The sequence below is a fragment of the Pseudorca crassidens genome, chromosome 16 (genome assembly GCF_039906515.1).
Source record: "Pseudorca crassidens isolate mPseCra1 chromosome 16, mPseCra1.hap1, whole genome shotgun sequence".
Lineage (NCBI taxonomy): Eukaryota > Metazoa > Chordata > Mammalia > Artiodactyla > Delphinidae > Pseudorca > Pseudorca crassidens.
In genome coordinates, this window is record NC_090311.1 from 30866770 (window position 1) to 30889836 (window position 23067).

Sequence of the window (23067 nt, forward strand, 5' to 3'; positions counted from 1 at the left end):
CTTTTCAAAGGCAGTGGTCCTGGTTCTCTGAACCAGGCGCTTGTGGAGTGGCGTGTCCATCCACAAAGAGATAGACTAGGTGGGGCTCTTAGGTAGGAGGGGTTTGAGGTTTATGAATAGAAAGGCACCTTCAGCCCCGCAAATCTTAAAACCAATGATTTTCCCACAATTCTCAGAAGTCAACAATATTTCGTTGGATTAAAAGTACGTCAAATGAACAAACTATTAAGTCCGGAAGTATTGGGTTTCTGTGTACGTGAAACTATCCTGAGTGATGAGGGGACAGGACAAATTCAAGATAAAAGATTACTAAGGGCAGCCGTCCTGCGCGTGTGATGGCAAGACGTCTAGTATCACCAATCTGAAGCTTCCTGTCTTCACCGCTAGGTGGTGCGTTTGAGTCTTTGCTAGCTTTTAACCAAGTTCCTATGGTTTTTGGAAGTATGTTTCATAAAGTTTCAAATAAATGAACAACATGCTACTCTAAAATGAGTTAATAATTAATATATTTTCCAATAACCCCATATAAGTTGTTTAAAAATCATCAAGTCAAGGGTATTACTTCCTCAACACAATCTCTTTACGAGTCTCAGACATATAGATTAAGAGGATCCTAGAGACTTCAGAGATCAGCTCTAAAATAAGGTATAGATTCTCTAATTTGAGGTATGGAATTGGAAGCCCAAATAAGTAACAGCCACTCCTCATTTCCCCTGCTCTCCTCAACCCCTGGCAACAGCTAATTTACTTTTGGTTTCTATGAATTTTCTTATTGTAGACATTTCACATGAATGGAATCCTACAACTTGTGGTCTTTTGTGACTGGTTGCTTTCACCGAACACAGTATTTTCAAGGTTCATCCACGTTGTAGCATGTATCAATACCTACTTCCTTTTTATTGCCAAATAATATTTCATTGTACAGATATATGATGTTTTGCCTATCCATTCCAGTTAATGGATATTTTGATTGTTTTCACTTTTTGGGTATTATAGATAATGCTGCTATGAATATTTGTGCACAAACTTTTGTGTGGACATATGTTTTTATGTTTATTTTATATATGAATCTGTATGGGAATTCCCTGGCAGTCCAGTGGTTAGGACTCGGCGCTTTCACTGCTGGGACCCAGGTTCTATCCCTGGTTGGGGAACTAGGATCCCACAAGCTGTGCCGCATGGCCAAATAAATAAATAGATATGAATATGAATATGTACCATAAGTATTTTGAAATAATTTCAAATTACAGAGAAGTTGCAAGAACTCCCATATCCTCTTCACTTAGATTCCCTAAGTATAATATCTTAGCACATCTGCTTTCACTCTGTGTTTGTATCTATATATATGGTCTCATTGTTTTGGTTGAGTCTTTTTATGAACAATCTTATAAAAATGTATAGACTTGATACCCTATCAGCCCTAAACATCCAGTGCGTATATCCACAAAACAAAGGCGCTCTCCATCATAACCATTGCATAAACTTCCAAGTCAGGAAATCAACATTGATACAACACAGACTCCATTAAAATTTCACTCTCTGTCCAACGATGTCTTTTTTCCTTTTCTGGTCCAAAATCCCATCTAGGAACTTACATTGAATTTAATTGTCATGTATTTCACTCTCCTTGAATCTGGAACAATTTCTGTCTTTCCTTGTTTTTTATGACCTTGACAGTTTTTAAAAGAACAGGCCTTTCATTCCATAGGATGATCCTCAACTGGGTCCATTTACTGTTCTTCATAACTAGACTCAGGACATACATTTTTACAAGAAAACCACAGAAATGGGGCTGGGCTCTTCTTTGCATCTCCCTGGGGGCTCATGATGTCAACTCTTCACACCACTGTGATGAGAACTTTGCTCATTTAGTCAGGTGGTCTTTTCCACCATAAAAATCACATTATTTCCTTTGTACATGATAAATATTTTGTAGGGAGATATTCTGAGATTATGCCAATATTCTGTTCCTCACCTCGCCCACCAGCCTTAACATCCATTAATTGCTGTCTGAATCACTCATCACAGTGATTATGATTAAATGGTGATTTTCTCAGTCCATCATTTCTTCTGTAGTTACTAGTTAACATTCTAATATAAGGAAGAGTTTTCCCTTCTATTTATTTATTTATTTATTCATTTATTCACTTATTTATTTCAGTGTGGACTCCTATCTCATTCAATAGGTTGTAATGTTTTACTATAGCTGTTTATTTTCATGTTCAGATTGTCCCAGATTTGGCCAATGGGAGTCCCTTCAAGCTGACTTTTTGTCCTGTTGGCATATCCCCATCATTCTATAAACATTTCCTTACTTTCTGGTACAACTAGTTGTTCTAGGCTCATTTTGTATTTTCTCTGCCTCGGCTCTGTAATCAGAAAGCTAGATCTAGGCTCTCAGTGTGTTTACTGCTATGGGGGTATCATGGTGCCTAGGTTCTTTCAGCTGTCAGAGCTAGGAAATATATGTATGTGTATGCCTATATTTATCTCTATTTCTAAACCTATTACTAAATATATTTAAAAGCGGTGAGTTTACACTGATGCAGTCGATGCCAATCCAGCACCTCTGAGTACTTGTAAGACTTTCCCTGCTCTATATTTGTAAATCCCCTTTTGACAGTGAAACCAGGCTCCCATATATTTTTTTTCATATTGATTTCAACATATATATAATTATTTGCTTGATCCCCTCTGTATTTAACAATCCCCTGATTACACTGGCTGCCTCCTTGGCCTGTTACTTCTGCAGTTCCTTCTCCAGAGCATCATCTGTTTGGCCACCACCCAAATGTCATCTACTTGGTACACCACTACCCAGTGGATGTCAATTCTCCTCACATTGAATGGCATACATTCTGTGCCATTCCAACCAAAATTCCAAAAGGAACACAAAAAAAAACTTCCAGAATTTATAAAGAAAAATAAAGATCTGTGAATAATTATGATGTCAATTTTTAAAAAGAAGAGCAAAGAAGAGTATGTTAGACATGGAGATGTACAGCCTACATCCTCCTTTGAGGAAGAACTCACTGCCCAGCTGCAGGGAGGGCAGCTGCTATACAGCCTCCAGCTCTCAGCTGCTTCAGGGTCAGCCTCATCTGCTGGGAACTCTCTTGCCCAAGGTCACATCCTTCCAAGGCTGCCAGGATATGGCGACTGAGGGCAAGTGAGCTATAAAAGTCTGGCCATTTCAGCCTGATGCAGGACACTCTGATGATTAATAGTATTTGTTCCAAAGTGTTTCACTGGGTTGCCGGAGGCTTTATCAACCTGCATCTTAGTTCAATTACTTTCTCTGCCCAATTCTACTTCCTTCCCCTCCCTTTCACAGGTGCTAACTTTTAGTAAACCTTTTACATCCCAAAGTCCATCTCAGATTCTGCTTCCAGACAATCTGACATGTGACAGGGAGAGAGTCACTCTGCTAGAGTGGTACTACCATTACTCTGGTACTAGCATAGGAAGAGGGAGATCATGGAGAATAATGTCTTTGTGGCTTTGGTGTGGGAATAACTTTGTAAACCAGACCCCCTCAAAAAGCATTATATATCTTAATATATAATAAATATATATAGTATTTTTTACATCAAAATTAAGTCTATAAAGGACACCATACATACAGATTTATGTCAAGAATTTAACAGATACTTGATAGACTAGAAGATATTTGCAACATCTAAAACCAACAAGGAATTAATATCTAAAATATACAGGGAAATATTCCAAATCAAGAAAAATATAGGTAACCCAATAGAAAAATGGAAAAGAGCATAAGTGGGAAATCCAAAGGTATGAGTACCATATGGCCCACAGGTGTGGGAAGAAATGGGTTTCACTAGTTATCACAGAAAAAATAAAACTATGAGATGAATCTAAAAGTCGTCGATGTCATTGAGAAGTAGGAACCACATGTGAGAGTGTGAATGGGTACAGCTACCCTGAGAGCAAACTGGCCATACAGATCTATGTAGATCCCATGATCCACGGTCTTAGAGCCTGAGATAAGAATTTAAATTTGAGTAGTCTATTTCAGAGATGATTCCAGGAAACATCAGTATGGAGTGGGGAAGTGAGACAGAAGAATAAGGAAGACAGTTAAGGATGCATTCTTAAATTGCTACTGTGGGCAACTGGAATAAATCTCTCTGGGGAAGTCTAAGACACAGTGCCTCAGATAAACCCACCTCAAGGGTGAGGGACCTGGAGTATACATAAGCCCCTTAGTCATTGGTTGAGATCTACTCTGAGTGCGGGGGAAGGATTAATTCTGTTCATAGACAGAACAGGCTTCAGGAGCCAGAAAGCCCTCAGATACAGAAATGCAGGTGCTGGTAAATGGAAGTCTTCGGCATCTGTATACCAAAATGATAAGGTCCAAGAGCATATGAGTGGGGCATTAAAACAGTATCTGCTACACCCAGTAATCCTGCTCCATTCTGGCTATCAGAATGTGGGCATGAGTGAGGTATGCCACTAATGTTATGTGCAAATTTAAGTTTATGAGGTATTTTTCCGAATGACAATAGAATTAATTGACTAAGATATAAGCAGTTTCAAGAGGATGTAGGGATAAACCTTAAATATCTTTAGCATTATTTTTTTTAATTTCTTTTAAGGAGTGAGTGTGCCGTTTTTCCATAAGCCCTCGGAGTCATATCCTATGCTGATCTACAGTTAACTAAGTATATAGTACTATGTTCATTTGCTTTTCAGGAAAAAACAAACAGTTCACCATTGTCTTTGTTAGGTAATTGTAAGAAAAAAAGAATCACCAGAAAGAAGTTATTTATAACTAGGTAGCAAACAAAGGTTGTTTCCATGGAAAATGTGTTACAATTTTTAAAGACTGAAAAGGTATAAAATGCAACTGAGTTAGGCAAAATAAAAGTATATAAAACCAAAGGAAGTCCTCAAAGAAAAGTTTAATTTAAATAAGAAATGTAAAGCTTGGTAAAATCACAAAAAGCACTTAAATATCCTTGCTGAACTTCAGCAAAATGTGCATTTTAAAGTTTATATCTGATAATTTTCCCATCTAACAAAAACAACTCATTACTGAGTAACCACTCTAATTTGTTTTCATTTAATCTTTTAAAAGATTGGTTATTCAGAGCCTGCTATGTGTCAGCTACTCAAACAAATGGGTGACTTGTTCTGGTCAATGAACTAACTGTGAGCAGAAGTGATGCATATGACTCCCAAGCCAGGTCATTTACATGTGTCTGAAGATGCAAGTGCAGTGTGATTAGAGGTTTAGATCAGCTTCAAGGATGGAAGCAGAACAGATGGAGCTGGGTGTAGAATTCATGTCTGCTCACTCCTTATACAATTGTCTTTCAATGCTGGCCTATAGGACTATGATATGATATGATATACGGTATGTGATATATGATATAATGCTAGGTTATCAAAAAGAGTAATTTTGGGACTTCCCTGGCCGTTCAGTGGTTAAGACTCCATGCTTCCACTGCAGCGTGAATGGGTTCGATCCCTGGTCGGGGAAATAAGATCCTGCATGCCTCACGGCATGGCCAAAAAAAAAAAAGAGTAGTTTCATCATTGTGGATGAATCTTAATTATGTTCCTTGCAGACAATACAGTAATTATTACTGCAAAAAGACAATGCAGACATCTTAAGTACCTATCAGTTTAGGAAAAAAATCAGAGTAACTTATACGAATTTGTGGAATAATGAAAGGAGCTACATTATCACTAATAATGATAGAAGGACGAATAGTCGTCACTATTTATTGAGTGAGGACTCCAAGCTAAGTCCTGAGCTAAGCACTTTACCTGCCTTATTTCATTTAATACTTAAAATAATTCTACAAGTTAGGTACTATTTTTTATCTCGTTTTAGAAACAGGGAAAATAAAGCACATGGAGTTTAAATACCTTACTCAAATTGACACAACAGGTAGATGAAGGAATTTGAACTCAGGAGATTCCAATAACTTGGTTCTTATCTTTTTCACTGTAGTGCATCACAGATCAAGGTAAATGCTAGCTTGGCTTTGTATGTATTAAAAAATAGCTGTCAAACTTCCCTGTTATTTAGTCTCTATAAATTAAACATTGTGCTATTGACATTTAACAAATACTTATCCACTAAATCTTTGAAGTTTTACATTTTATTGAAATTTCTGTATCTTCAGAGCATGAAAGCTCTTGGGCTGACTCATTACAGTTATTTTTGAAAGGTGATAAAAGCATTAGAATATATCTCATAATTCTGCTAACCAATTCACACTCTTTTCCAAAAATAAAATCCTGTTACTATTCTTTTATTTGGGATTTCTCCCTGAAGTGCCTTTTCAAAAGTTCGAGCACTGTTATTTATCACTAAAACTGTGTTATGCTGAATGACTTATATGGTTACGTATGCTATGACTCTTATCATTTTGTCTGAAGCACAGGTCTATAATTTCTTCTCAAACATTGTCTTATTGATCCAATTAACAGTTCTTCCCAAATCAACTGAAATGCAGAAGTAACAAATTCCAAGGCACACACTGTGGAAGACTTGAAGTACTGTAGATACAGTACAACATAAAACAAGGAACAATTCATCTATTCATGGGATGGATGACATTTCATATTCAGAAGAAAGAGAATGAGTACCCTAAAGTGATGAATGACATCTCGATCTTTTCCTCACATTTATTTTTTTTAAAAAGAAAACAATTTCCACAAGTTGCTTGCAGTTGATGTCACCTTAGCATAAAAAATTTCCCTTACAACTCTTCTTGAAAATTACTCTGTACATCTCTCTGAAAGCTTTTTTTTTTCCCTCCTCCCGCCCCACTCTCTGAAAGCTTTTATTTTCTCAGTCAGATTCTTCTTGACAGATGCTCTCCTAGAAACAGCATAAATGATGCCAGTACACTCTAGGTGTTCCAAACAGATAAAAATGTTGCTGCACAAACGCTCTTTCATATTGTCTGACACTATTAATTCTGGAAAACTCTACTGGTCAGTTCTTCGATCTATAACCCTTTCAGAAATGTGAGGATCAGAGTCATCATTATACCTTTGAAATTTGTTGGATATCTCTTTTGGTAATTGATTTGCTTTATGACCTTCAACAAATCACTGAATTCTCTGGCCCTTGTTTTCTACATTTATAAAGGAAGGTTGGTTTAAGTATTCCAAAGTTTTTTAGAGCTTGAGTTGTCTAAGTTATTAGGATTCATCAATGTTAAATACCTGAAATTTTCAAACAAATACTTTTGTATTTGTAGATTTTAATAAAATACCATAGTGTGTAAAATAAGAATTGCAAAATTGCAGTAATACATACTATTGTATGTTAAGAAAAATAAGTAAACTCAGCTTCATATGAACCCATTCATTTAAATTTGATGTAATATTACAGTAATTAATATTTTGTTTTGTTTTCATTTGATAATATAACATACTCAAAGTTTAAGGCATTAGAAGTTTTCTAGGAAGAAGATCATATATGTAGGAGATTTATGCCTACCTCTTGGCTAAAGCCATCTAAATCAGTAACATCAATAGGGAAACCCGAAACAATTAACAGCAATAAAACCTAGGAAAATAAGTTTCAAAACAAAGGAATTGTAAAATAAATCTTATGTATGCAGTTAGCAGGTGTGTACCACCAAAACAGAGAAAGCTTTTGCAGGATCTTCACAAGGTGCTTAAAAGGGCAGAAGTTCAAGCCCATGGGAAGACTCTTAAACAAGGCAGTGGACAAAAAGAACAAAATTTTAATATTCAATTATTAATAGAAAAAGAACCAAATATATGTTCAACAAAGGGAATTGGTTATGTATGTAATGAGACTGCCTTTGGTAGATTACCATATAGCTGCTAGAAAGTGTGTTCCAGAAGAATACTGGCTGACAATATGGCGCAGTATGTTTACCACATGTTTCTGGTTCTCTCCACTTCCGGACATGACAGCAAAGCATGTCCTAGTCCCCTTGTGGTTGGGTGGGACCATGTGACTCCTTCTAGTCAATGAACTAATTGTGAGCAGAAGTGATACATAGGACTGCAGGCTGGGTCATTTGAGTGTTATTCTAGGTGGTAGCTACTCCGTCAGCTTGGGTCCCTGAGTGATTCTGATGAGCTGAACCACTCTCCTAACCTTCAGTGAATATATACCATGAGCAAGTGTTGTTCTCAAAATATTGAAATTCTGGGATTGTTTCTTACCTCAGTAGAAGTGCAGAGTGTGTTGATTTCACAAACTGAACACAGCTATTCACACACTGAGCATCTAGGTCAAGCTTGGGTCCAGTCCTTGCATATCCCTTCTTACAAGGGAAAATATTATCCTGACTTATAACAACATAGATTAGTTTTAATTGTTCTTATACTTAAAAGCTGTAATTATACAGTATGTAGTTTGGGGAGGGTCTTCTTTTGCCAAATATTGTGCTTATGGGATTCGTCTATATTGCTACATGGGTCTGTGGTCCATTCAATCTCATTGGTAAGTACTGTTCATTGTGCGAATGTCTTAAATTTTATGTGTTTTACTGTTGTTGGGCATTTGGATAGTTTCCAGTATTTGACTATTACAAGCAGTGTTCCAGTGAATTTTCTGGTATATATCTTTTGGTGAACATCTGTGTGCATTTTTGTTGGGTATATAAGATGGTTATATACCATTTCTGGTTCATAGAGTATGCATATGTTTAGTTTTAGTAGGTGTTGCCAAATAGTTTTCCAAAAATAGTTGCATCAATTCACACTCTCACCATCAGTGCAGAAGTGTTTTGGACGCTCCAGCATCTGGCATTTTTCACTTTTTCATTGTAGCCATTCTGGAGATAATGAACGACATTGAGCACCTTTTCACATATTTATTGGCCGTTTCTGTCCTTTTTTTGGTAAGATACTTATTCATCTTTTGCCTGTTTTTCTATTAAGTGGTATTTGTATTTCTTTATATATCCCTTATTTATGAAGTTTTTTTAAATTAGATTCCACATATGAGTGATATCATATGATATTTGTCTTTCTCTGACTTACTTCACTTAGAATGATACTCTCAAGGATGTCCATTGTTGCCAATTTTTAAAAAATATATTTATTTATTTATTTATTTTGGCTGCGCCCAGTCTTTGTCACAGCACGAGATATCTTCGTTGCAGCACGCGGGATCTTCATTGCGGCATGTAGGATCTTTTAGCTGCGGTATGCGGGCTCGGGCTTCTTAGTGGCGGCATGCAGACTTCTTAGTTGAGGCATGCATGCGGGATCTGTTTCCCCAACCAGGGATCGAACCCGGGCCCCTGCACTGGGAGTGCAGAGCCTTACTCACTGGACCACCAGGGAAGTCTCATGAAGTTGTTTTTTACATACAAGTTCTTCATGTATTCTGAATATGAGTCTTCTATAGAATATAGGTATTGTGAATATCTTCTCCCATTCTGTGCATTGTCTTTTTATTCTCATAATCGTATTTTATTTTTGAACAGAAGTCCTTAATTTTAATATAGTCAAATATATCAAATTTTTTCTTTTTGGTTAGTGCTTTTATGTCTTGTTTTTAAAAGTTTTGTCTACTCCAAGGTGAAGGAGATGTCCTCTTCTAAGAATTTTATTGTTTTATTTTTCATATGTAGATCTGCAATCCACTTGAAATTGATTTTTGTGTGTAGAATGAAGTAGTGATCAAGGTATATTGTTTTCCATGTTGTTACCCAGTTGCCTAGACACTATTTACTAAAATATTATCTTTTCCCTACTGTAGTGTTATCTTTGTCATAAATCAGGTGACCATATATGTGTGGGTCAGTTCCTGATATCTCAGTTACATTCCACTCATCAATTTGTCTTTCTTTGCACACTGTGTTAATTGCTATACCTTTATAATAGGTCTTGATGTCAGATAGTGTAAGTCATCTGGGGCTATTTTTCTTCAAGATTGCCTTGGCTATTCTTGGCCCTTTGAGGTCTATCTGAATTTTAGAATCAGCTTGTTGATTTACACACACACACATACACACACACAATCCCTGCTGGGGTTCTGATTAGGATTGCATTGAATTATCAGATTAACTTGAGGATATTGATATTTTAACAATATTGAGTCTTCTAATCCATGAACATGATCTATCCTTCTATTTATTTGAGTCTTTAAAAATTGATCTCTAGGGGGCTTCCCTGGTACCACAGTGGTTGAGAGTCCACCTGTCGATGCAGGGAACATGGGTTCGTGCCCTGGTCCGGGAAGATCCCACATGCTGTGGAGCGGCTAGGCCGCTGAGCCTGTGCGTCCAGAGCCTGTGCTCCGCAACGGGAGAGGCCACAACAGTGAGAGGCCCGCGTACTGCAAAAAAAAAAAATTGATCTCTATCGTACAGTGTAGTTTTCAATGTAGAATTTTCACATATCTTTCATTAGATTTATTCCTAAATATTTGATTTTTAACAGTACTCCAAGTGGGATCTTACTGTTTGAATGCTGTTACATATACACAATTTTTTAAAATAAACTTTTTGCTTTGGAATAATTTTAGATTTCCATAAAAGTTGCAGGACTTCCCTGGTGGTCCAGTGGGTAAGACTCCATGCTCCCAATGCAGGGGGCCCAGGTTCGATCTCTGGTCGGGGAACTAGATCCCACATGCATGCTGCAACTAAGAGTTCACATGCGCAACTAAGAAGTCCACAGTCCACAACGAAGATCCCACATGCTGCAACTAAGACTCTGCAGCCAAAAAAAAAAAAAAAAAAAAAGTTGCAAAGATAATACCTTTCATCTAGCTTACCTTAATGTTAGCATGACCATGGTACATTTGTCAAAGCTAAGATATTAACATTAAAATAATACTATTAACTAAAATACAGACTTTATTTAGATTTCAGCAGTTTTTTCTCTAATGTTCTTTTTCTGTTCCAGGGTCCAATCAAGAATGTCACTGTGAAATTAGTCATTGTGTCTCCTCTATTCTGTGACAGTTATTCAGTCTTTCCTTGCTCCACATGACCTTGAAACTTTTGAAGAGTACTGATCAGGTATTTTGTATAATATCCCTTCATTTGGGTTTGCCTGATGTGTTCTCATGATTAGACTGGGGCTATGGGACTTGGGGAGGAGGTCCACAGAGATGAGGTGCTCTTCTCACGGCATCATGTCAGGTGCACATGATACCAATATGACTTATCATGGGGTGATACTAACCTTGATCACTTTAAGATGAAATTTGCCAAATTTGTTTAGTCATTTATCTGTTGATGGACATCCAGGTTATTTCCAGTTTGGGGCTTGTATTAGTTTGCTAGGGCTGCCATAACAAAATACCACAAGACTGGGTGGTGTAAACAACAGAAATTTATTATCTCATAGTTGTGGAGGCTTCCCACAAATATTGGTATGTTATATTTTCATTTTGATTAAGTTCAAAGTGCTTTCTAATTTCTCTTTCAATTTCTTCTTTGACCATGGATTATTTAGAAGCATGTTATCTTGTTTCCAAAAAATTACAATTTTTCTGTAGATCTTTCTGTTGTTGATTTCCAACTTAATTCTGTAGTAGCCAGAGACCATACTGTATGATTTGAATCCTTTAAATTTATTGAGACTTGTTTTATGGCCCAGAATATGGTTAGTCTTGGTAAATGTTCAATGTGCCCCTGAGAAGAGTGTATATTCTGATGTTGGGAGGGATGGAGTCAAATAGTTTCATAGTGTTGCTGAATCTGCTATATTTTTGCTTCTTTTCTGTCTACTTAATTATTGAATCTACTTAATTATTGAATTAAGAAGGAGATACACTGAAAAAGTATTGAAGTCTTTAATTATAATTATGGATTTGTCCATGTGTCTTATGGTTTTGATCTCCACATAACCAGAAACTATGGCCAGATATTGTGCATAAAGAACCATGATCGGAGTACCTTCAAGATGGCGGAGGAGAAAGACATGGAGGTCACCTTCCTCCCCACAAATACATCAAAAATACATCTACAGGGCTTCCCTGGTGGTGCAGTGGTTAGGAGTCCGCCTGCCGATGCAGGGGACACTGGTTCGTGCCCCGGTCCGGGAAGATCCCACATGCTGTGGAGTGGCTGGGCCCATGAGCTGTGGCCGCTGAGCCTGCGCGTCCGGAGCCTGTGCTCTGCAACAGGATAGGCCACAACAGGGAGAGGCCCGCGTACCGCAAAAAAAAAAAAAAAAAAAAAGAAAGAAAGGAAAAAAATACATCTACAGGACTTCCCTGGTGGCGCAGTGGTTAAGAATCCTCCTGCCAATTCAGGGGACATGGGTTTGAGCCCTGGTCTGGGAAGATCCCACATGCCACGGAGCAACTAAGCCCGTGCACCAAAACTACTGAGCCTGCACTCTAGAGCCCGTGAGCCACAACTACTGAAGCCCGAGTGCTTAGAGCCCATGCTCCACAGCAAGAGAAACCACTGCAGTGAGAAGTCTGCCCGCCGCCACAAAGAGTAGGCCCCGCTCGCCGCAACTAGAGAAAGCCCACACACAGCAACAAAGATCCAACACAGCCAAAAATAAATTAATTAAATAAATTGAAAAAAAATACATCTACATGTGGAAAAACTCCTACAGAAGACCTACTGAACACTGGCAGAAGACGTCAGACTTCCCAAAAGGCAAGAAAATCCCCACGTACCAGGCCGTGTGGCTGACAGGCCTTAATCCCGGAGGTGGGAGAGCTGAGTTCAGGACATTGGACAATCAGAGACCTCCCAGCCCCACGTAATATCAATCGGCGAGAGCTCTCCCAGAGATCTCCATCTCAAATCTAAGACCCAGCTCCACCCAACAGCCAGCAAGCTGCAGTGCTGGACTCTCCATGCCAATCAACTAGCAAGACAGGAACACAACCCCACCCATTAAGCAGAGAGGCTGCCTAAGATCATACTAAGTTCACAGGCACACCAAAACACACAACCAGACGCAGCCCTGCCCACCAGAAAGACAAGATCCAGCCCCACCCACCGGAACACAGGCACCAGTCCTCTCCACCAGGAAGCCTACACAAGCCACTGAACCAACCTCACCCACTGGGGGCAGACACCAAAAACAACGGGAACTATGAAGCTGCAGCCTGTGAAAAGGAGACCCCAAACACAGTAAGTTAAAGAAAATGAGAATACAGAGTAATATGCAGCAGATGAAAGAGCAAGGTAAAAACCCACCAGACCAAACAAATGAAGAGGAAATAGGCAGTCTACAAAAGAATTCAGAGTAATGATAGTAAACATGATCGAAAATCTTGGAAATAGAATGGAGAAAATACAAGAAACGTTTAACAAGGACCTAGAAGAACCAAAGAGCAAACAAACAACGATGAACTACACAGTAAATGAAATTTAAAATTCTCTAGAAGGAATCAATAGCAGAATAACTGAGGTAGAACAATGGGTAAGTGACCTGGAAGATAAAGTCGTAGAAATAACTGCCACAGAGCAGAATAAAGAAAAAAGAATGAAAAAAATTGAGGACAGTCTCAGAGACCTCTGGGACAACATTAAACGCACCAACATTCAAATTATGGGGTCCCAGAGGAAGAGAAAAAGAAAGGGTCTGAGAAAATATTTGAACAGATTATAGTTGAAAACTTCCTTAAGGAAATAGTCAATCAAGTCTAGGAAGCACAGAGATTCCCTTACAGGATAAATCCAAGGAGAAACATGCCAAGACACATATTAATCAAACTATCAAAAATTAAATACAAAGAAAAAATATTAAAAGGAGCAGGGGAAAAGCAACAAATAACATACAAGGGAATCCCCATAAGGTTAACAGCTGATCTTTCAGCAGAAACTCTGCAAGCCCAAAGGGAGTGGCAGAACATATTTAAAGTGATGAAAGGGAAAAACCTACAACCAAGATTACTCTACCCAGCAAGGATCTCATTCAGATTCAATGGAGAAATGAAAACCTTTACAGACAAGCAAAAGCTAAGAGAATTCAGCACCACCAAGCCAGCTTTACAACAAATGATAAAGGAATGTCTCTAGGTGGAAACACAAGAGAAAAAAAGACCTACAAAAACAAACCCAAAACAATTAATAAAATGGTAATAGGAACATACATATCCATAACTACCTTAAATGTAAATGGATTAAATGTTCCAACCAAAAGACATAGACTGGCTGAATGGATACAAAAACAAGACCCATATATATGCTGTCTACAAGAGACCCACTTCAGGCCTAGGGACACATACAGACTGAAAGTGAGGGTATGGAAAAAGCTATTCCATGCAAATGGAAATCAAAAGAAAGCTAGAGTAGCAATTCTCATATCAGACAAAATAGACATTAAAATGAAGACTATTAAAAGAGACAAAGAAGGACACTACATAATGATCAAGGGATCAATCCAAGAAGAATATATAGCACTTGTAAATATTTATGCACCCAACACAGGAGCACCTCGATACATAAGGCAAATACTAACAGCCACAAAAGGGGACATCAACAGTAACACAATCATGGTAGGGGACTTTAACACCCTACTTTCAACAATGGACAGATCATCCAAAATGAAAATAAATAAGGAAACAGAAGCTTTAAATGACACATTAAACAAGATGGACTTAATTGATATTTATAGGACATTCCATCCAAAAACAACAGAATACACTTTCTTCTCAAGTGCTCATGGAACACTCTCCAGGATAGATCATATCTTGGGTCACAAATCAAGCCTTGGTAAATTTCAGAAAATTGAAATCATATCAAGTATCTTTTCTGACCACAATGCTATGATACTAGATATCAATTACACGGAAAAATCTGTAAAAAATACAAACACATGGAGGCTAGACAATACACTACTAAATAACCAAGAGATTACTGAAGAAATCAAAGAGGAAATCAAAAAATACCTAGAAACAAATGACAAAACACAATGACCCAAAACCTATGGGATGCAGCAAAAGCTGTTCTAAGAGGGAAGTTTATAGCAATACAGTCCTACCTCAAGAAACAAGAAACATCTCAAATAAGCAACCTAACCTTACACCTAGAGCAATTAGAGAAAGAACAAAAAAAACCCCAAACTTAGCAGAAAGAAGGAAATGAAAGATCAGAAATAAATTAAAAAGAAATGAAGGAACCAATAGCAAAGATCAATAAAACTAAGGCTGGTTCTTTGAGAAGATAAATAAAACTGATAAACCGTTAGCTAGACTCATCAAGGAAAAAAGGGAGAAGACTCAAATCAACAGAATTAGAAATGAAAAAGGAGAAGTAACAACTGACACTGCAGAAATACAAAGGATCATGAGAGATTACTGCAAGCAACTCTATGCCAATAAAATGGACAAGCTGGAAAAAATTCACAAATTCTTAGAAAAGCACAACATCCTGAAACTGAATGAGGAAGAAGGACAAAATATAAACAGACAAATCACAAGCACTGAAATTGAAACTGTGATTAAAAATCTTCCAAAAAAAAAAAAAATCTTCCAACAAACAAAAGCCCAACACCAGATGGCTTCACAGGTGAATACTATCAAACATTTAGAGAAGAGCTAACACCTAGCCTTCTCAAACTCTTCCAAAATATAGCAGAGGGAGGAACACTCCCAAACTCATTCTGCGAAGCCACCATCATCCTGATTCCAAAACCACACAAAGATGTCACAAAAAAAGAAAACTACAAGCCAATATCACTGATGAACATAGATGCAAAAATCCTAAACAAAACACTAGCAAACAGAATCCAACAGCACATTAAAAGGATCATACACCATGATCAAGTGGGGTTTATCCCAGGAATGCAAGGATTCTTCAATATATGCAAATGAATCAATGTGATACACCGTATTAACAAATTGAAGGATAATGACCATAGGATAATCTCAATAGATACAGAAAAAGCTTTCAGCAAAAATCAACACCCATTTATGATAAAAACTCTCCAGAAAGTGGTCATAGAGGGAACCTACCTCCACATAATAAAGGCCATATATGACAAACCCACAGCCAGCATCGTCCTCAATGGTGAAAAACTGAAACCATTTCCTCTAAGATCAGGAATGAGAGAAGATTGCCCACTCTCACCGCTGTTATTCAACATAGTTTTGGAAGTTTTAGCCACAGCAATCAGAGAAGAAAAAGAAATAAAAGGAATCCACGTCGGAAAAGAAGAATTAAAGCTGTCACTGTTTGCAGATGACATGGTACTCTACATAGAAAATCCTAAACATGCTATCAGAAAACTACTAGAGCTAATCAATGAATTTGGTAAAGTTTCAGCATAGAAAATTAATGCACAGAAACCTCTTGCATTTCTATACACTAATGGTGAAAAATCTGAAAGAGCAATTAAGGAAACACTCCCATTTACCATTGCAACAAAAAGAATAAAATACCTAGGAATAAACCTACCTAAGGGGACAAAAGATCTGTATGCAGAAAATTATAAGACACTGATGAAAGAAATTAAAGACAACACAAACAGATGGGGAGATATAACATGTTCTTGAATTGGCAGAATCAACATTTTGAAAATGACTATATTTCCCAAAGCAATCTACAGATTCAATGCAATCTCTATCAAACTACCACTGGCATTTTTCACAAAACTGGAACAAAAAATTTCAAAATTTGTATGGCAACACAAAACGCCACAAATAGCCAAAACGATCTTGGGAAAGAAAAACAGAGCTGGAGGAATCAGGCTCTCTGACTTCAGACTATACTACAAGGCTACAGTAATCAAGACAGTATGATAGTGGCACAAAAACAGAAATATAGATCAATGGAACAGGATAGAAAGCCCAGAGATAAACCCACGAAAATATGGTCACCTTATCTTTGATAAAGGAGCCAAGAATATGCAGTGGAGAAAAGACAGCCTCTTCAATAAGTGGTGCTGGGAAAACTGGACAACTACATGTAAAAGAATGAAATTAGAACACCTCCTAACAAAAATAAACTCAAACTGGGTTAAAGACTTAAATGTAAGGCCAGACAGTATAAAACTCTTAGAGGAAAACATAGGCAGAACACTCTATGACATAAATCACAGCAAGATCCTTTTTGACCCACCTCCTAGAGAAATGGAAATAATAAACAAATGGGACCTAATGACTTAAAAGCTTTTGCACAGCAAAGGAAACCATAAACAAGATGAAAAGACAGCCCTCAGAATGGGAGAAAATATTTGCAAATGAAGCAACTGACAAAGGATTAATCTCCAAAATTTACAAGCAGCTCATGCAACTGAATATTAAAAAAACAAACAACCCAATCCAAAAATGGGCAAAAGACTTAAACAGATATTTCTCCAAAGAAGATATACAGATCACCAACAAACATATGAAAGGATGGTCAACATCACTAATCATTAGAGAAATGCAAATCAAAACTACAATGAGGTATCACCTCACAGCAGTCAGAATGGCCATCATGAAAAAATCTACAAACAATAAATGCTGGTGAGGGTGGAGAAAAGGGAATGCTCTTGCATTGTTGGTGGGAATGTAAATTGATACAGCCACTATGGAGAACAGTATGGAGGTTCCTTAAAAAACTTAAAATAGAGCTACCATACAACCCAGCAATCCCACTACTTGGCATATACCCTGAGAAAACCATAATTCAAAAGGAGTCATGTACCACAATGTTCATTGCAGCTCTATTTACAGTACCCAGGACATGGAAGCGACCTAAGTGTCCATCATTGGATGAATGGATAAAGAAGATGTGGCACATATATACAATGGAATATTACTCAGCCATAAAAAGAAGCAAAATTGAGTTATTTGTAGTGAGGTGGATGGACCTAGTCTACCATACAGATTGAAGTAAGTCAGAAAGAGGAAAATAAATACCGTATGCTAACATATATATATGGAATCTAAAAAAAAAAAAAAGAAAAATGGTTTTGATGAACCTAGGAGCAGGACAGGAATAAAGACACAGACGTAGAGAATGGACTTGAGGACACAGGGATGGGGAAGTGTAAGCTGGGATGAAGTGAGAGAGTAGCATTGACATATATACACTACCTAATGTAAATAGGTAGTGGGAAGCAGCAGCACAACACAGGGAGATCAGCTCAGTGACCACCCTAGAGGGGTGGGACAGGGAGGGTAGGAGTGAGATGCAAGAGGGAAGGTATATGGGGATGTATGTATACATATAGCTGATTCACTTTGTTATACAGCAGAAACTAACACAACATTGAAACAATTATATTCCATTAAAGATGTTACAAAAAAAGAAACATAACCATATTGTGCTCTAATGGTGTTGTCTTGCATCATAGAGAATTTATCCTTTCATTTATTGGGCTGATAGAGAAGGGGGCTGATCATCTCATTTCAATCTGGGACTGAGTGTTGAAGGTAGGGTGGATACAGTGAAAATGGGTTACAGTTTTGTTTAGACTCAGCCTACCTCTGCTTTATTCTCTTTCCTAGGGAAGACCTTCCAGAGCTTTTAATTGAGAAACAGGAGTTTGTTTTCTTTGAGGTTTTCTACAGATTAAGTTCTGCCCTTAAAGGGTTTTCAGCTTGGGTATTCAGTCTCTCAAGTCAAGCAGCTTCAAAAGTTGGACATATCTTAAGGGCATGTGGAGAATAGATATCTCCATTTAACTCCTGAAATACCCCCACATATATACCAACATATCTGCTGATTTCCCTGTTCCCTGCCCTGGGACCTTCTGTCCTATGGCCAACCCTGGATTCTCAGCCTCCAGCTATAATCAGTGTCTCCAGGGCAAAAATATCTATAGATCCTCAGTGTCATTCAGCCCTCCTTCTAAGGCCATCAACTCTTAACTGTTTTAAGTTCAGTCCCCTGTTACTGGTAGATACTGTGTTATGCTTTCTTTTCAAATTTATATCTAAATCTTTAGTCAGATGCATACTTTACATTGTTTTACTTGTTTACTGTGATTTCACTGCTTTTAGACTATATATCTGAGTCAATTTTCAAATGCGTGTTTTGCCTTATTTACATTACTACCTCAAAATGCACGTGAATAATTTCTCAAAAAAAAAGAAAAAAGAAGCAGTTTTCGGAACTTTGACTTCTGTCAATATGGGAAGCTAGATACTATAAACCACCCTGTTACTCCGAAACAAGGAGATTCTGGAAGAGGTTGATTTTTTTTTGGTATATCACGGGACTTGCAATAAATGAAGAAAATCTTCAAGTAATCCCTAATAAAATGTAAGCTGAAGCCAGGATGGGAGTGTGAGTAGCAAGGAGCCAGGAGGTTGGTATTGCCCTAAGGGTAAATGTAGATATATATCAGTGTGTCAGTTGATCAGAGACCAAGCCTTGGACTAGTTCCAAATAGGCTTCTTGAAACTGAGATTCCTAATTAAGGAAAGGTGTTTTTAAAAAAGCTAAAGTACCATCCCAGGTAGGTATGAGATGATAGGCCCTGTTGACTCCTAGTAGAAGCATCAAAAAATCCCCAGTTTAGGCCTGTAGGATCCCCAAAGATAAATACATATGATCTGACAATCAGAGATTAACAAACATAAGAGAAAAAATCCTACTATGATCATGAGGCAGAACAACAAACAACAGATTTAGACCTCCATGGTCTTCATATATTGGAATTATAAAATCAAAATATAAAATAACTTTGTATAAAATACTGGAAGAAATTTTAAAATGGAATCACAAAATTGATCAAGAAACAAGAGACAGAGAGGAGCTTCAAGATGGTGGAAGAGTAAGACGTGGAGATCACCTTCCTCCCCACAAATACATCAGAAATACATCTACATGTGGAACAACCCCTACAGAACACCTACTGAACGCTGGCAGAAGACCTCAGACCTCCCAAAGGGCAAGAAACTCCCCAGGTACCTGGGTAGGGCAAGAGAAAAAAGAAAAAACAGAGACAAAAGAATAGGGACGGGACCTGCACCAGTGGGAGGGAGCTGTGAAGAAGGAAAGGTTTCCGCACACTAGGAAGCCCCTTCGTGGGCAGAGACGGCGGGTGGCGGAGGGGGGAAGCTCCGGAGCCACGGAGGAGAGCGCAGCAACAGGGGTGCGGAGGGCAAAGCGGAGAGATTTCTGCACAGAGGATCAGTGCCGACCAGCACTCACCAGCCTGAGAGGCTTGTCTGCTCACCCACCAGGGTGGGCGGGGGCTGGGAGCTGAGGCTCGGGCTTCAGAGGTCAGACCCCAGGGAGAGGACTGGGGTTGGCTGCGTGAACACAGCCTGAAGGGGCCTAGTGCGCCACGGCTAGCTGAGAGAGTGTCTGGGAAAAGTTCTGGAGCTGCCCAAGAGGCAAGAGACCATTGTTTCGGGGTGCGCGAGGAGAAGGGATTCAGAGCACCGCCTAAATGAGCTCTAGAGACGGGTGCGAGCCACGGCTATCAGCGCAGACCCCAGAGACGGGCATGAAACACTAAGGCTGCTGCTGGAGCCACCAAAAAGCCTGTGTGCAAGCACAGGTCACTATCCACACCTCCCTTCCCGGGAGCCTGTGCAGCCCGCCGCTGCCAGGATCCCGTGATCCAGGGACAACTTCCCCAGGAGAACACACGATGCGCCTCAGGCTGTTGCAACATCATGTTGGCCTCTGCCACCGCAGGCTCGCCCCGCATTCCGTACCCCTCCCTCCCCTGGCCTGAGTGAGCCAGAGCCCCCTAATATGCTGCTACATTAACCCCGTCTTTTCTGAGCGAAGAACAGACGCCCTTAGGCGACCTACATGCAGAGGCGGGGCCTAAATCCAAAGCTGAACCCTAGGAGCTGTGCGAACACAGAAGAGAAAGGGAAATTTCTCCCAGCAGCCTCAGGAGCAGCGGGTTAAATCTCCACAATCAACTTGATGTACCCTGCATCTGTGGAAGACCTGAATAGACAATGAATCATCCCATATTGAGGTGGTGGACTTTGGAAGCAATGATATATTTTTTTTTTTTTCCTTTTTCTCTTTTTCCATGTGGATGACAGGGTCTTTGTGCTCCAACTGGGCATCAGGCCTGTGTCACTGAGGTGGGAGAGCCAAGTTCATGACACTGGTCCACCAGAGACCTCCCAGCTCCACGTAATATCAAACAGTGAAAATCTCCCAGAAATCTCCATCTCAACGCCAAGACCCAGCTCCACTCAATGACCAGCAAGCGCCAGTGCTGGACAACCTATGCCAAACAACTAGCAAGACAGGAACACAACTCCACCCATTGGCAGAGAAGCTGCCTAAAATCATAATAAGGTCACAGACACCCCAAAACACACCACCGGATGTGGAACTGCCCACCAGAAAGACAAGATCCAGCCTCATCCACCAGAACACAGGCAGTAGTCCCCTCGACCAGGAAGCCTACACAACCCACTGAACCAACTTTAGCCACTGGGGGCAGACACCAAAAACAACGGGAACTATGAAGCTGCAGCCTGCGAAAAGGAGACCCCAAACACAGTAAGTTAAGCAAAATGAGAAGACAGAGAAACACATAGCAGATGAAGGAGCAAGGTAAAACCTACCAGACAAAACAAATGAAGAGGAAATAGGCAGTCTACTTGAAAAAGAATTCAGAATAATGACAGTAAAGATGATCCAAAATCTTGGAAATAGAATGGAGAAAATATAAGAAACGTTTAACAATGATCTAGAAGAACTAAAGAGCAAACAAACAATGATGAACAACACAATAAGTGAAATTTAAAATTCTCTAGAAGGAATCAATGGCAGAATAACTGAGGCAGAAGAATGGATAAGTGACCCGGAAGATAAAATACTGGAAATAACTACTGCAGAGCAGGATAAAGAAAAAAAAAATGCAAAGAATTGAGGACAGTCTCAGAGACCTCTGGGACAACATTAAACACACCAACATTCAGGTTATAGGGGGACCCAGAAGAAGAAGAGAAAAAGAAAGGGACTGAGGAAATATTTGAAGAGATTATAGTCGAAAACTTCTCTAACATGGGAAAAGAAATAGTTAATCAAGTCCAGGAAGCTCAGAGTCCCATACAGGATAAATGCAAGGAGAAACACACCAAGACACATATTAATCAAATTATCAAAAATTAAATACAAAGAAAGAATATTAAAAGCAGACAGGGAAAATCAACAAGTAGCATACAAGGGAATCCTCATAAGGTTAACAGCTGATCTTTCAGCAGAAATTCTGCAAGCCAGAAGGGAGTGGCAGGACATATTTAAAGTGATGAAAGGGAAAAACCTACAACCAAGATTACTCTACCCAGCAAGGATCTCATTCAGCTTCAACGGAGAAATGAAAACCTTTACAGACAAGCAAAAGCTAAGAGAATTCAACACCACCAAACCATCTTTACAACAAATGCTAAAGAACTTCTCTAGGCAGGAAACACAAGAGAAGGAAAAGACCTACAGTAACAAGCCCAAAACAATTAAGAAAATGGCAATAGGAACATACATATCAATAATTACCTTAAATGTAAATGGACTAAATGCTCCAACCAAAGACATAGACTGGCTGAATGGAAACAAAAACAAGACCCGTATATATGCTGTCTACAAGAGACCCACTTCAGACCTAGGGACTCATACAGACTGAACGTGAGGGGATGGAAAAATATATTCCATGCAAATGGAAATCAAAAGAAAGCTGGAGTAGCTATTCTCATATCAGACAAAATAGACTTTAAAACAAAGACTATTACAAGAGACAAAGAAGGACACTACATAATGATCAAGGGATCAATCCAAGAAGATACAACAATTGTAAATATTTATGCACCCAACATAGGAGTACCTCGATACATAAGGCAAATACTAACAGCCATAAAAGGGGAAATCAACAGTAACACAATCATAGTAGGGGACTTTGATACCCCACTTTCACCATTGGACAGATCATCCAAAATTAAAATAAATAAGGAAACAGAAGCTTTAAATGACACATTAAACAAGATGGACTTAATTGATATTTATAGGACATTCCATCCAAAAACAACAGAATACACTTTCTTTTCAAGTGCTCATGGAACATTCTCAAGGATAGATCATATCTTGGGTCACAAATGAAGCCTTGGTAAATTTAGGAAAATTGAAATTGTATCAAGTATCTTTTCCGACTACAATGCTATGAAAGTAGATATCAACTACAGGCAAAAAACTGTAAAAAATACAA

The 23067-nt window shown here is 38.7% G+C and overlaps 1 long non-coding RNA gene across 2 annotated transcripts in view; it reads left to right on the forward strand.

Annotated features, from left to right (window-relative positions):
• LOC137208427 (uncharacterized) overlaps positions 1 to 23067 on the forward strand; it is a 112180-nt gene that overhangs the window by 1122 nt on the left and 87991 nt on the right. For both annotated transcript variants that reach the window (XR_010935628.1, XR_010935629.1), the window contains exon 2: positions 10885 to 11000. This is a non-coding gene — a long non-coding RNA (uncharacterized lncRNA). The remainder of the gene's footprint in view (positions 1 to 10884; positions 11001 to 23067) is intronic.